Raw genomic sequence first — 15953 nt, 5'->3', positions numbered from 1 at the left:
CGGGGGAAATCGGAGGGGTAGACGAACCTTGAGAGACGATGGACTCTGAAAAACAAACAGGGTTCTAGAGGGGAGGGGGGTGGGAGGATGGGTTAGCCTGGTGGTGGGTATTGAGGAGGGCACATTCTGCATGGAGCACTGGGTGTTATGCACAAACAATGAATCATGGAACACTTCATCTAGAACTAATGATGTAATGTATGGGGATTAACATAAGAATAAAAAAAAAAAAGAAATTGCTTTAAAAAAAAAAAGCAGCAGAGTTTTTAACTTTTTTGAGTTTTGCTTTCTGCACCTCTGAGAGTTTCCTTTCTCTCTTTTCCAGCTGATTTCAATAGCCCTGTCTTTTCCCTGGGCTTTTGACAAGTGATGAGACTCATGATTCTTGACAGCCCTCAAGCTTTGGATTTTACTGAACAAAGTAAGGCTTTAGCCGAACAAGTAGATTTCATATTTAGAGCTTCCTCGGGTAGAGATGCCAGTTTAGGGAAAAATCAGAGACTGTAATTGTTCTTTTAGCACCCTACATCCATCCTTTTAATACTTCAGAGTTCCCCTGAAAAGAGAAAACACGTTTCATTCTAGGCTTGAGTCACAGTCCATCTTTGTGGCGGCTAATATAGCATTTTTTTTTTAAAGCATATGACTTATCTCTTAGAGAAAAAGAGCTATCAGCCTCTTGGCCAAAAGGTGCACTTTCAAAGAGCAGGCTAAATGGAGTGAGGCACAGACCTGCTGTCTCATCCTATAGTTGGGATTATAGCATTAAAGATATCACTAGACAAGTATGCTCATTAAGACATTATTTGCCATAGGAAGAAAAGGTCCCATAAAATCTGGAAACAAACTGAATGTCTATCAAGAGATTAAATTATTTTTATCCATTGTAATTGCATGCAGCCATTTAAAGTTATCTATTTCTTTTTTTTTATTAAAGATTTTATTTATTTGACAGAGAGAGACACAGCGAGAGAGGGAACACAAGCAAGGGGAGTTGGAGAGGGAGAAGCAGGCTTCCCGTGGAGCTGGGAGCCCGATGCAGGGCTCGATCCCAGGACCCTGGGATCATGACCTGAGCCGAAGGCAGACACTTAATGACTGAGCCACCCAGGCGCCCCTAAAGTTACCTATTTCTTTTTTTTTTTTTTTAAGATTTTATTTATTTATTTGACAGAGACAGAGACAGAGAGAGCAGGAACACAAGCAGGGGGAGTGGGAGAGGGAGAAGCAGGCTTCCTGCCGAGCCGGGAGCCCGATGTGGGGCTCGATCCCAGGACCCTGGGATCATGACCTGAGCCGAAGGCAGTCGCTTAACCAACTGAGCCACCCAGGTGCCCAAAGTTACCTATTTCTTTACATAGAAAGAAGTTCATAACACTGTGGAAGGAAAAAAGAGGATGCAGAAGAGTATTCAAAGTAATAGCATGAGTGTGTATGTGTGTGTGTGTGCACAGCATGTGTGTACACATAAGCACTTGAAAAGATGTTCAACCAACTTTTGATGGAACTAATTCTGATTGGTGAGATTTGTAGCGATGTATTTTTATTTAAATTTTCTTAAACAAGGAATATGTATATTCCAGAATAAGAATGAAAAATAAAATAGAATTCCCCTCAAGGACAGAAGCAACCTACTCATTCCACTGAAACTTGAAACTACATTAAATAAATGATCGACACACAGGATAGGAAATAAAACGTCATCAACAGTAACAACAAGAAGCAACTGAAACTTCCGTCCCCAAGCTATGAAAAGTACTTGCAATACAGAGACTCTTCTCTCAAATCCAGAAGGCTGTCAAGTGTGTTCATACCTCTCCAGATTTCAAGTAAGATGTAAATAACTCAGAAAGTTCAACTATCCTGGGAGGGCAAATGAATAAGCATCTTGTAATGATGAAGGGGTTCAAGGAGCCCGTGGATGCCTTTGTGCCAGCTACTGGTCTAAGTGTTTTAAGGTCACTAGTCTATTTCATCGTCTTATACCCCATAAGGCAGGTACTAAAAGTATCCCCATTTTATGGATGAGGTAATGTCTAGGAAACACAGAGAGGCAAGCTACTTGCCTAAGAGATGCAGGGGAAGCCAGGATTCAACTGAGACAGTCTGACTCCAGAGCCTACGGTCACAATCATTTATGGGGAATACATTTCGGGAAGCCAAACCCAAATTTCACATCGGTGGAAGAGGCTGGGAAGAAGGAGGGGGTGTGCAGAATGACATCTTTGTTTTATCCGATCTGGATTTGGTAGAGAAGAGATGGGAAAATGGCAGTACTGTTGCGAGTTCCTCAACAGTGGTAATTGAGCAGAGCTAACTGGGTAGTTTCCCATTAAAAATTCCTATGAGCTATAGAAATTCACTGATTAAAGCTAATCCCCTTTCTGACTGATATGATGGCCATAAAAAAGGGAACTCTGACCCCCTGAGAGGGAGCGTACTCACGCTACAGAGTGTATTGCAGTTTGGAGAAGAGAGTATTCTAGGGCAATAAACCAGAAATGAGGGACTGCCTGCCCCGAATAAGTCTCTTTGTCCCTCCTGTTTTGAAAAATAGAGGTCACAAGTGAAATATTCTTATTCAGAAAGCAAATATGCAAAACTAACCTAATAAAAGGGAGAATTAATAAAAGACAAATGGAAAATATGTATCTTAAGAAGAGTTATTTAATTAATAAAAGGACATTTTAGAAAACCATCCTCATACTCTCAAACAATTAAAGATACATAAGCATTACAAAAATTACAAGGGATCAAAGAAATAAGTCTGCAGAAAGAGAATGAGTGAGCTGCCAAATGTCAGAGGAGACAGAAGTAAGATATTTTGTGTAAATGACAGCCCCATGAAAATGTAGGAGTTTGAGTAGCTACTGATAAAACACAGGGGCATGGTGAATTAGATTGTGAAAATTACATAAAACAGAAGGTAGGTAGTAATAACAACAGTTAGAGGCAGGGATATTTGGAGGACATGAAAAATATATTCAACATATAGATAACCACCATGCTTGTTGCTGAAACAGAGAAAACAACATACGACACACCTTACATATGGACCAGAAAAAAATATTCAGGAATATAATACAAGAAATCTTTCCTAAGATGAATAACCATAAATGCACAGATTGAAAGAATACCATGTGATCGAAGGGGGAAAGTGCTAAAGAATGGCAATCACTGAAACATACCCTGATCAGAGGTTTCAGAGCTACCTCTGAAACAAATAATGCAATGTATGTTAAGAAAAAAAAAAGAAGAAGAAGAAGAAGAAGATAGCAGGAGGGGAAGAATGAAGGGGAGGAATCGGAGGGGGAGACAAACCATGAGAGACGATGGACTCTGAAAAACAAACTGAGGGTTCTAGAGGGGAGGGGGGTGGGAGGATGGGTTAGCCTGGTGATGGGTATTAAGGAGGGCACGTTCTGCATGGAGCACTGGGTGTTATGCACAAACAATGAATCATGGAACACTACATCAAAAACTAATGATGTAATGTATGGTGATTAACATAACAATAAAAATTATTAAAAAAGAAAAGGAAAAAAAAAACATACCCTGATCAAGTTACTATAATTCCTGGGTATGAAAATTAACACTATTGTAATCTAAATAGAACAGAAATATCTAAACAAAGAAAAAAAATCAGATTGGCTTCACAATTCTCCTTAGCCACGCTTCAACAGAACAATACATTAGAATCATATTTTCAGAGTTGTGAGAAGAGTGAATATAAGAATTTCATACCCTCTAAGTTATTGTTCTTGTAAAATGGCATAGAAATGTAATGTCTGTAATTTAAGAATTTAGAGAATAATTGCACTCAGATTGACTGGATAAATATCTTTTTGAAATCTAGCCATTCAGAAGAAAGAGAAGAATCAAGATGAGTAACTCGGAAATTTGGGAGCTGAACGATAAAAGAAATAGCAAGGATCACTAAATGTATATAAATATAGAAACTAGGCTTTAGAATCCATATTAAATGGTTTATAGAATATAATGCAAAGGGTATAAGATCTGACAGTGTAAAATTTTATGCTAATAAACATAAAGGAAGGGAAGACACAATAGGTAGGAGGCACTTTAGGTACAATATTGTCTGTATTTTTAAGGGCAGGTTATCAATAGATATTGTTGAAATTGCTAAACTAGTAAATAAAATTTAGGTGTATTATTTTAAAGTTATTAGGTATTAAGAGAGTTACTGGAAAATCCACAATTTTAATTCAAAGCTTTGAAATTACCAAAAGGAGGAAAGGCAAAAAAAGACAACAAAAAAGAAAACTCTATCACAGCTCAACATTTTTGGAACATTCATACATGCATAAGCAAGCGTTTAAAACGAAAAACACATTAAAAACAAGAAGGGGTGCTGGGCTGGCTCAGTCCGTAGACCATGTAACTCTTGATTTTGGGTTTGTAAGTTCGAGCCTCATGTTGGGTGTAGAGATTACTTAAAAATAAAATCTCAAGACACGTATTAAATGGAGCATTGAGTGTTATGCACAAACAATGAATCATGGAACTCAACATCAAAGACTAATGATGTAATGCATGGTGACTAACATAACATAAAAAAAAGAAAAAGAAAAAGAAAAACCAAACAACCCCCAAAGCAAACACCTAAAAATAAAATGGAAAACAGTTCTCTCCAATACCTCTTGAGGTCAGTGAGTGAATCCAAAGGAAAACTTCAGAACATTCAGAACTTTAAACATTTATATTACCATAGTGGATTTTTCTGGTGGTAAATCTGGGTATATTCCGCCTTTTCTTCTTACTAGAAACTAGATTTTGCTACTGCTCAGACCTGCAGTTCCATTTCTCAGAACAAGCTAGGGATTGGCCTGCTGGATACAATGGAACTCTTAACCCCCTCTGCTAGGGGCAGGTTGAGGAATGGTTATGGGAGCCAATTCTGGCTAACAGTAGGGGAGAAGAGGCATACTATAGACTTCCAGGACTGTTTTTCCTTGTTCTTGAGTGAGCCAGAGAATGGCAGTTGTGAATGAGGAAACATGGAGCTCTAACTGCTACAGGAACAAAGAGATTCATCTTAGAACACAGCCTCCGCTGGGGACCACAGAGTAGAGGGACACTGAAAATCTTGAGCCTTGAAAACATCATGGAACTGCCCATAAATCAACCTGTAAGTCCATCCGGCAGATGAACTCCCTTTATGGTGAGCTAGTAGATGTTCTCATATCCAGTCAATATGAAGTGGTTTTTGTTTGCATTGTTTTACATACAGTGTTATGTTATGCATCTAACTGGTACAATTGATGAAAAGAATAAGTCAACTCAACAATTCTCTAAGTATTTATCAAATGATTGTTATGTACTATGCATAGACATGGAAACTTTAGTAAATACGTATGCAGCAAATGTACACACACATACATACACAAATTTATATATACAGCAAATGTATACCTACACACATATATGTAGATAAGGGTAGACAGGAAAAAGATAGGAGAGATCTGGAAGGATATAGGACAAAATGCTGATAGTATATAACATTTCCTACCAATTGCATGCTTTACAAGCATATTAATTTAACAACAACATATTCTTTGAAATTTTTAAAGATTAAAAAAAAAATCTATTTTCATTTTGACAATAAAGAAATCCCTGCTGTCTCTAGTATCTGCCCTTACAAAAAATGTCAACATTGTGTCTTTGGCTATAATCCACTGGTGAGAAGGTCCCAGCAGGAATACAGCAGAATTCTGTAGTCTGGCTGGGCTTAGATTTCCTATTTCATCGTCTGAAAAAAAATCATAGAACAAAATGCTTCAACAGCTCAACGTTTCTGGAACATTCATATTTGCAGAAGAAAGAGACTGAACCTCATTTTAAAAAAGGAAAAGCTATCCTAAAGGCACATTCTGTAGAGCAGGAGCCCTATAGGCACACACATTGTACTAGTCTATAATAAAGATCTTGTTTATCAAGGGCAACATGTTTTAATGGCTTGGGAATTAAAATCTGGTTTCAGCTACCCCTTTGCCCCATCGCAGTAAATTAAATGTAATGCTGACAGGAGAAATACCCATTAGACTCCAGAGCAATAAATTTAAGCACCAAATTAATGAAACTGGACTGAAATGAAGGGTCTGGGAAGAACATTATGGACAGAGCAGACTCCTTTAATGATTGTTCTTTTCATAATGGAGAAAGTCGGATCTAAGAACTAAAAGTGCAGAACCACCCACCGTCTCAGCAGCTTCCAGGACTGCTGATGCTGGTTGGTATGTTTCTGTGGAACCTCCATTAGCAGCATTTCACGAAAATCTTGTTAGTCCTTTTGGGTAGAGCAGCGCCATCTGAAGAGAAGAGTGATTATTGATTATGATCAATGAAAGAACAATGGGAAGTTGTCCTGAAAAGTTTAGGGAGAAACTGAGGGAAATATTTCCTTAATTAGATGAAAAGCCTTCGCTTTTTTCCCCTGAATTATTAATATAAGCCATCTCACAGCTTTGAATCTTTTTTAGAACAATTTAACTTTCAAAACAATGCAGATCTTGAGTTTATAGGAGTTAAGAGCTCTACCGAAACTTCTAGACTTTTTTTCAGTGTTTTTGAGATATGATTGACAAGTTTAAGGTGTACAGCATAACGGTTTGACTTACATATATTGTGAAATGATCACCACAAAATTTAGTTAGTATCCATTGAGTACAGACACAGTAAAAAGAGAAAGCAAAAAAGAAAAAAAAAGTTTTCTGGTGATGAGAACTCTTAGGATTGATTCTCTTAACAACTTTCCTACGTATCATATAGCAGTGTTAGCCCTAGTCATCATGTTGTACATTATGTCCTGAACCTTCCTAGTACTTATTTATCTTGTAACTGGAAATTTATACATTTTCTCAAATTCCCTGTCCCCCCCACCTCTGGTAGCCACAAGTCTGATCTCTATTTCTGTGAGGTTTTTTTTATTCCTTATGTAAGTAAGATCATACAGTATTTGTCTTTCTCTGACTTATTTCACTTAACATAATGCCTTTAAGATCCATCCGTGTTGTCGCAAATGGTAGGATATCCTCATTTTTTTATGGCTGAAATATACACAGACACACACCTTTATCCATATATCTATTGATGGACACTTAGGTTATTTCCATGTCTTGGCTATTGTAAATAACGCTGCTATGAACATGGGGGATGTGGATACATTTTCAAAGCTCCTAGCTTATAATCAGAGTAGTCAGAGATGAAAATGATCTTCTTGCTATCCCGTTATAAATACCTCCATTTTATCCTTGATATTCCTATAACATCTCATTAAATATTGTAGCATCTGCACTGTAATGTCTAGAATCCTGGGGTCATTAGGGAGAAGAGTTCAGGAAGAGACTCAGTACTTGATAATTATGTTGGCATCAGCTAGAACAACTCTGTCTCTAGACTCTTTGATATGTAAGATAAAACATCCCTGTGTTGTTTAAGCCTTTTTAAGTTATTATTTTTCTAGTACTTGGAGCCAAAATTATCCTTTTTTTAAATTTATGTTAGTCACCATACATTACATCACTAGTTTTTGATGTAGTGATCCATGATTCATTGTTCGTGTATAACACCCAGTGCTTTATTCAATATGTGCCCTCCTTAATACCCATCACTGGGCTCACCCATCCCTCCACCCCCCTCCCCTTCTAACACCCTCAATTTGTTTCCCGGAGTCCATAGTGTCTCATGGTTCCTCTCCCCCTCTGATTCCCACCCCCCTTCAAGAGCCAAAATTATCCTTAATAAAGAAGATCAGGAACCAGAGCTTTATTTAGTCACTTAGAACAATTTTGATTTAGTTCCTACTATGTATAAGCCACACAGTCCCTATCTCATGGAGCCTACAGCTTAGTGAGGATTCCAGACTTTTAAAACACAATCAGGATCTCAAAGGAATCATGCTGAGTAAAAAAAAAAAAAAAAGTCAGTCTCAGTAAATGGTTATATATAGCATGATTTCGTTTAGATGGCATTTTTAAAGTGATAGAATGATGGAAATGGAGAGTGCATTAGTGATTGCCAGGGGTTAGGGTTGGGGTGGGGTGGGGATGGCTATAAAGGGGTAGCATAGGGAGTCTTGTGCTGGAACAGTTGTGCATCATATAGGATAAAATTGCATAGAAAATCACACACGCACACACAGAAGAGCATGCAGTACTGAAGCTTAATAGTCTCTGTGGGATGTACCCATGTCAAATTCCTGGTTTTGCTATTTTACTAGCTATGTGAGGGGTTACCATTGAGGGTAACTGGGTAAAGGACACATGAGATCTCCCTGTATGTTGTTTTGCAACTTCCTATGCATCTGTAATTATTTCAAAATAAAAGTAAAAACGAAGAGTTACAAGATAATAATAATCAGGAATGACAGATTGAACATATGCATCTAATTTCTAATTTATACTTCTCCAAAAGCACCATTAAAACTACTGGAAACATTTATTTTCCTGAGGATTTAAATCCAAAAGTGCAGGGAAAACAGAAGCAAAGTAACATTAATGGGGTTTTGGAAACTGAAAAGCAGACGATGGGTTTACTACACCAAAGAAAGGCAAATCCACAGCCAGAATTACAGCTGGAAAGCAACTCAATTAATACTGCAAAACCTCTAAAAGGCTTAGGTTCTGGCAGTTCCAGGAACTTTTAGAATTAGGGGAAATGGGTGTGGGGGGAACTAAAGTATATTTTCTTGAGTAAAATATTTTTGAAAATTAGAAATCTAGGTCTTCTCCCTCATCCCATGATGCTGAATGGCAGTCAGTCCATCCTCCTCCCTGGCAGAAGAATGGATATCTGCTTTTTGGTAAGATGTATTCTCATCAGCATCGAGGGCAAGAGTGGAGAACGTGGGTACCATCTGAAATACGGGGCAGGGGTAACTGACCATGGGCATACTGAATGCTGAATACTGGCACTTTTTCCAGTTAGGTCTCAGAATGCAGGCTGACAGTTGTTGACATCCAGGTAGGGGTTTGAAAGACTCCTTCCTGGAAACCGGACAAGCCCCAATTTTAAAAGAGCTAATCATACTGACTGTTTAAATTATCTAGTGCTACATAACAAACCACTGAAAAACTTGGTGTTTAAAGTAACTTATTGGGCGCCTGGGTGGCTCAGTTGGTTAAGCGACTGCCTTCGGCTCAGGTCATGATCCTGGAGTCCCGGGATCGAGTCCCACATTGGTCTCCCTGCTCGGCAGGGAGCCTGCTTCTGCCTCTGACCCTCCCCCCTCTCATGTGCTCTCTCTCTTTCATTCACTCTCTCAAATAAATAAATAAAATCTTTAAAAAAAAAATAAAGTAACTTACTGTTTCCCAAAATTCTGTGGACTGAGTGAGCAGTGCTTCAGCTTCTGGCATTGCCTGAGGTACGAGGATGGAGGAATCATGTGAAGTCTCAACTGAGAGCTCAACTGGGAGCTATCAGTGAGAGGCATTCGCTCCCCTCCTTGTGGGTCTCTCCATGTGGCTGCCTGAGCTGCCTCCCATCATGGAGTTTCCAAGTAGTGTTTAAAGAGGGAGCAGTTTAAAAGGGAAGCCCAGAAAGGGCTGAGAACTGGCACAGTATCACTTCTGCCATATTCTCTTGATGAAATCAGTCATGAGCCCAGCCCTTAGTCACCATGGACATTCATGAATTCCAGGAGGCATCATTCATTGGAGGTCACCGATGTAACAGTCTACCTCACCAACATCAAGGGCTCCCCAACAAAGAGCCCCACCCGGATCATCCTAAAGTGAAGCTTAAATTATGTCCACCCTCAGAGATCCTGATCAGATTTTTAGTTGCCTGCTACTAAGTGTGTGCAGAGCACAATCCACTGATACCTGAGACAAACTGAAGAAAGCCTCCAACAGAGGAGACAAAAAAAACCCAGAAAAAAAGGGGAGGGACAAAAAGCAAATTGATACACAGATTATGTGTATCACAATTTAGAAACTGTATGTGTAAATATATTCATGCACATATAAAGACATATTCAGAAAGAACAATCAAAAAGACTTAGGGAATTGAAAATATATTGCAAAAATGGGGCGCCTGGGTGGCTCAGTCGTTAAGCGTCTGCCTTCGGCTTAGGTCATGATCCCAGGGTCCTGGGATCGAGCCCCGCATCGGGCTCCCTGCTCCGCGGGGGGCCTGCTTCTCCCTCCCCCACTCCCCCTGCTTGTGTTCCCTCTCTCGCTGTGTCTCTCTCTGTCAAATAAATAAATAAAATCTTTAAAAAAAAAAAAAGAAAGAAAATATATTGCAAAATTGAAAAACTAACTGGGTGATTTGGAAGATAAAGTTAGAGATACCTCTCAAAAAGTAAAGCAAAAAGAGAGGGAGAAATATAAGAGAAATAAAAAAAAAATTAAAACCAGGAATCAGTTTCAGGACATTTGAATCATGGGCACTCTGGAGGGGGAAGTTGAGGATTTGGAATAGAGATTATCAATAAAAAATTATAGTCAGTCTCTAGAACTGAAGAACCTTAATTTTCATAATGAAAGGGATCACTGAAGGCCCAGAATTAGGGATGAAAATACACCCACACCAAAGCAAATATTCTATAATTTCAGAGTACAGAGTCCAGAGTCCAGAGTCCAGAGCTTTCAGAAAGGAGTGGGGCGGGGGGGGGGGGGAGCAGAAATCCAAATGGCTTCAGCTTTTTCAAAGCAAAGCTGGAAGCATGAAGATAATGGAGCTCTGTTCTCAAAATTAAAAGAGATTATTTCACACTTAAAATCCCATTTAGCCAGGGCGCCTGGGTGGCTCAGATGGTTAAGTGTCTGCCTTTGGCTCAGGTCATGATCCCAGAGTCCTGGGATCAAGCCCCACATTGGGCTCCTGGCTCAGCGGGGAGCCTGCTTCTCCCTCTCCCTCTCTCCCTGCTCATGCTCTCTCTCTATGTGTGTCTCAAATGAATAAATAATCTTAAAAAAAAAATCCCATTTAGCCAAAATACCAATAAAATGTGTTGGTAGAATAATGACATTTTCAACATCTTAAGAAATAATCTCCCATGAACTCTTTCTGTGGAAACTCCTGGAGGATTACTTCCACTACAATGAGTAAACCAAGAAGGCAAGAAGAAGGGGAGATGCAGGAGTAATGCAAAGGGCTTCTCTAGGTTGCTGGTGCAGGGAGAACACCAGATGACAGCTGGGACCCAGGCTTGGAGTATGAGCAGTCCATCTGGAGAACGTGACTCAAGATCCAAGGGCTGCCATCATCATCCCCTCTGCCATGCCACCATCTTTTTAGCCTGAGACATGAACTAGAGAAAGGATTCCATGAAAACAAGAAAATAAATCCTGGAAGAGAAAATAACAACAAAAGGAACATAATCAAAATCAAAACCAAATACTAGGAAACAGAGAATGAAACCTGAGAGGCACGCTAAGGGAGTTCAGAATTAACAGCAGAAGGGGAAGCTGGGGTAATAGCTGTGTCCTGCATCTACTCTCTGGGCCTGGAGAGCAACCAGCCCACATGGAACAGGAACAGAAGTTTATCTGAGGAATGACTTTGAGAAAAAAAAAACTTGGATTGGATGGAGTCTCTGATAGGATTGAGTTGGTGGAAAATTATAATGAAAGGTTATCAAAAGGTGGAAATAATTATAAATAGGCACAAAAATTTTTTTTAAAATGAAAAAATGCTAAGATTTATTTATTTATTAGAGAAAGAGCACTCAAGCACTGAGCGGGGGGAGGAGCAGATGGAGAGGGAGAAGCAGGCTCCCCGCTGAGCAGGGAGCCCGATGCGGGACTCGATCCCAGGACCCTGGATCATGACCTGAGCCGAAGGCAGTCGCTCAACCAACTGAGCCACCCAGGCGCCCGAAAATATCTCTTTCAGTTGAAGCGCTCCGGGACAACTCCACCCCTTGATAACCTTTATTACCTTGAATTCTTGGGGCACCATTAGAGAATGCCTTGGACTTACTCTCTTTCTCATGGGTGTTTGTTTTGCCCCCCTAAACTAGACTACAGCCTCCCTGAGGTCAGGAATGTTGTCTTCTGCTACTTTCCAGTGGTTACTAAGACTTCCCAAGGAGTCTAGCACACCCTGTGTAGTCTCTAAATGCTGACGGGGTGAAGGTGGGTTGAATTTGAATCCAAAGCACCAATTACACTATTATGTGATCTGACTCAAAGCAACTTCCCTACACCATAGTCACCACCCAGTGGACTAACTGGGAATTGGAGTTTAAAATCTTACCAATAAAGAATGTCTGAGCACCATATATATTTGGTCCTTTGATTTGGACTGACAGCCCATCTGCAATTCTTCCATTAAATTTAAATGAGTGAATCACAGTTCATTATGGCACCAATATTGGGTATATTTGAATTGAAAGAGTGTTCAATATGAGTGATAATATGAATGGAAGGCAGCTGTTATGTTCGAGTTAAGTGATGTGAGCTGCAGTGGGGATGTGGATAACATACCAGGAACTTTGAACACAATGCTTTTCATTTTTTAACTAATATCAAGATTGCACGGGACCTCGCGATTATGGGAGGACACTGAGAATCCGTAGCCCAGTCCTACTTTAAAGATAAGGTGGCTTGGGTTTGGAGAGGGGAAGTAATTTACCTAAGATGACAATGATTCGGTAGCAAAGCTGGAGTTAGAGCCCTGGGCACCTGCTCTCGTGCTGACCCATTCTGTTGCTCGGCACAGCCTTTTTGGAGGCAGCGACACTCAGAAAAATGATAATTCATATGACTGCCTCCACTCACTGCCACTCTCTCCTATCAGTGGGCACCACCTGGAAAAAAAAAGGCAGTAGGGCATCCTAGTGCACAGGGTTTTTCCATTTTGCCAACAGATTGTGCTCATGCTTTGGGGGAAAGAGTAACCTTAAAATGATGAATGTTTGTCCTATTAAAAGCTCCTCCAGCACAGGCATTATTGATAGTGTGTAAAAAGGCCATCCATTTTAGTGCAAATGAAAATTGAAATGGAGAGAACATCATGTCTTTTTTTCTAATATATGATGCTAGCTCGGGAGCTGTGTGACTGGTGTAAGCTGAAAACCTCTGTCCAAAGTCCTTGTGACCTTCGTCTTCTTCCTCCCCACTGGTGATCGCAGGGACTTGATCAGAAAGGAAGCTAGCTTCCAAACATCTATATAATAACGTCTGCAGGCTTCAGTAGGGTACTCAAGGACTCTCATAATCTGGTATCAATCTACTCCCTGGATATCTCCCATCACTTTCAGTCTCCAAATCAACCTGCTAGTCATTTGAGATGATTACCGTTATTATTTCTAGGTCATTGTATGTTCTTCCAGTCTCCTACATAAGATGTTTCCTCTGCCTTTTTGATGCCTTCCCATGTTTCCTGCAAGCCTGAGTCATTTCTCTTCTTTCTCAGTCCAGCCCCCAGTAACCCCACTGGGTCCTTCTCCCACCCACCGCCTTCCGTCTTTTAAGCTGCGTGAACTATGGTGTCATCAGGACATTTCCCATGCTCTTTAAGTTTATTAAGGGTATTCATATTAATGGATGGTCAGGGATATGTCTGTCCCCTCATCTAGCAGGCGTACTTACTGAGAGCAGACAGCTGAAGCATCTTTGTGTCTCCAGTGCCCCGCACATTGCCTAGAAGCCTGCAGGCAATTGAACATTTGCCTAAAGAAGGAAACTATCAATGAGTGGTGAGTGAATGAGTACCACGGGTAAGATCAGAAAGCTTCACCGTGTGCATACTTCTTTAAGCAGACCATCTCAGCTCTAGACGCAATCTTAGCCGTAATCAGTCCCCACGATCAGGAATTGAGAGCCTCTACCTAGGCTATCACCTCAGTTGCCAAGAGTTGTGTCATCTGCATATCACCAAACAAGAACTTGCTGGCAGAAATATGGTGCTCACCTGAAAACAGTTTCGTCTTTTAAAATGAAGCGATCTTTTTCAGTGACATGACAGAGCACTTGGGACCCTCCATGCTGCATAATTAACATCCATGCATTAATGTTTCTACTTTGTCACTGGGTTTGAACCCTTCGCTGGTGATCATTATCTGGTGGTATGAGAATTTCAGAGTAAACTGGCAGTTAATTTAACAGCATTTAGGACTAATGAGAGTAAAGGTGTCGGGATGAAATACATATTTCTTTGAAAACTCGGGCAACTCCTGCAACTATTTTGAAACCTGGTTAAACATACAAACCTTAAAAGCAGCAGGATGAAAGAACAGCTGAATTGTGATTTAGTTCAGACAGGGAACCATTAGGGAGGCAACGTGGAAAAATGAAAAGAGGATTAGGCTCAGAGCCAGAAGGTCTGGTCTAAGATTTGAAATCCTTGCTTCACCTGTTCTCAGCTGTGCCGCCTTCACTGCCTCCATCTCTTTTGTCTGGAAACTGTACATGTGAATTTCTACATTGCAGCACTGTTGATGATAAAGTGAAATAATATATATGTAAGCTCCAAATCTGGCGTGCAACTGGTGCTCAATAAATGTCCCTTCATTTCTCCTTCAAAAAGAGAACATTCTGACAGGACATTTGTTATATTGCTGTGTCCTTCGTGAGCTTGGGAAAAACAGCAGATTCAGAAATGGGGATGAAGTGGCATCATATATGCATAAGGAGGTAAGATCACTCAGGAGCTTACTAAACCACTTCAGACTTATTTCAAATTGAGAGAAATCAGAAGGTCTACTTAATCTTACAGCCCTACCGGTTCAGCAGCTGAAACCTCTGGATAGATAAAATGAATAGGGCATGTCTAATACCAAGACTAGCCTCTTAACTCATAACTCAGACTTAGCATGGTGGAAAGATCAGGGGCTTTTGTAGCCAGCTAGAACGAGGTTCAAATTCTGGCTCAGCTCCCTTCCTAACCCTGATTGTCATTTAATCCTTTGCAATGAAGTGACCAGCCTCTCTGAGTACAATTCTTTTGTTGGTAAAAGTGGAGTAGAGCCCTACCTCATAGGCTGGCTCTGAGTATTACATTTGATAATGCATATAAGCAGCTAATATGGCACCTGACTCCTGGTGGGTGCATGACAATCTAGTTTTCTCCCCAACTTTAATCTTAGCATTGGTTTTCCCTAGTAGACTGGGAATTGGTCACTCTAAAGTATTAGAGCTGGACAGGCTTGTGGGGATCATCTCCCCCAGAATTTTAAAGTTCTATCACATGAATCCCTGGGGTTTCTCGGAGTGGTCCTCCATGGCACCTGAGGGATGGCAGAGTTCTCCATTTTAAGCTGTTTTATGTTTAAAAGAATGGGTGATACTCCTAACAAGGCAAATATCAATAGAACAGAGGTCTGCAAACCAGTGATCTGTGGCGACCCCTCATTTGATAGCCGAGTGAACTCAAGCCAGTGAAGGGTTAGGGCTTGCCAGAAATCAGATACTTAACACAGAATTGGGTTATGTTGTTCTCAGACCCATGATGACCAAAATAATTGAGGAGAAACTCTTCCATGAGAAATTTCATGTCTCCTACCTTTCGTGAGTTTTTCTTCCCAAGTCCCCTCTTCTCTTTACCTAAACCTCACAATCTTGCCTAAAACTAATTCTGTTTACAAAGCAATTTATATAAGAGATAGTCAAATATTTCTATCACATTAACCATATCATATTATTTAAAAGAAAAAGGACAGTGCCCTGTGTCATGGATGACACACTAGAGAGGGGGGAATGGCATTTGGATCTGGAACAGGGGTAGAGAAATAAACCAGCGAGCTATCTTTCTAGGACAATTGAAGATAGCATCCCATGAACTGTGGAATATGGTATAATCAGCTTTCTGCAGAAAGAAGCACATAAACATATGAATGCACTTACATCAGGTTTGGGCGTCAGAGCTGAGTTCTAATTCTGACTCTACCACTCGCTTGCTGTGGACCTTGAGCAAGTCGCTTCACCTGTTAGTCCTTCCCTACCTATGAAACGAGTAGGAGTATTTTGATGGTCCCTCCAAAT

At 40.3% G+C, this 15953-nt stretch overlaps 1 long non-coding RNA gene across 1 annotated transcript in view; it reads left to right on the top strand.

Annotated features, from left to right (window-relative positions):
• The window catches only part of LOC118024738, a 115547-nt gene extending 100971 nt beyond the window's left edge, over positions 1 to 14576 (top strand). The window contains exon 4 of the long non-coding RNA XR_004683194.1: positions 14500 to 14576. This is a non-coding gene — a long non-coding RNA (uncharacterized LOC118024738). The remainder of the gene's footprint in view (positions 1 to 14499) is intronic.
• The last annotated feature ends 1377 nt before the right edge of the window (positions 14577 to 15953 follow it).

The sequence above is a fragment of the Mirounga leonina genome, unplaced genomic scaffold (assembly GCF_011800145.1).
Source record: "Mirounga leonina isolate KUSES-001 unplaced genomic scaffold, KU_Mleo_1.0 Mir_200, whole genome shotgun sequence".
Taxonomy (NCBI): Eukaryota; Metazoa; Chordata; class Mammalia; order Carnivora; family Phocidae; genus Mirounga; species Mirounga leonina.
The sequence above is the reverse complement of the archived record's forward strand: the minus strand, read 5'-3'. Positions and strand labels throughout refer to the sequence as shown.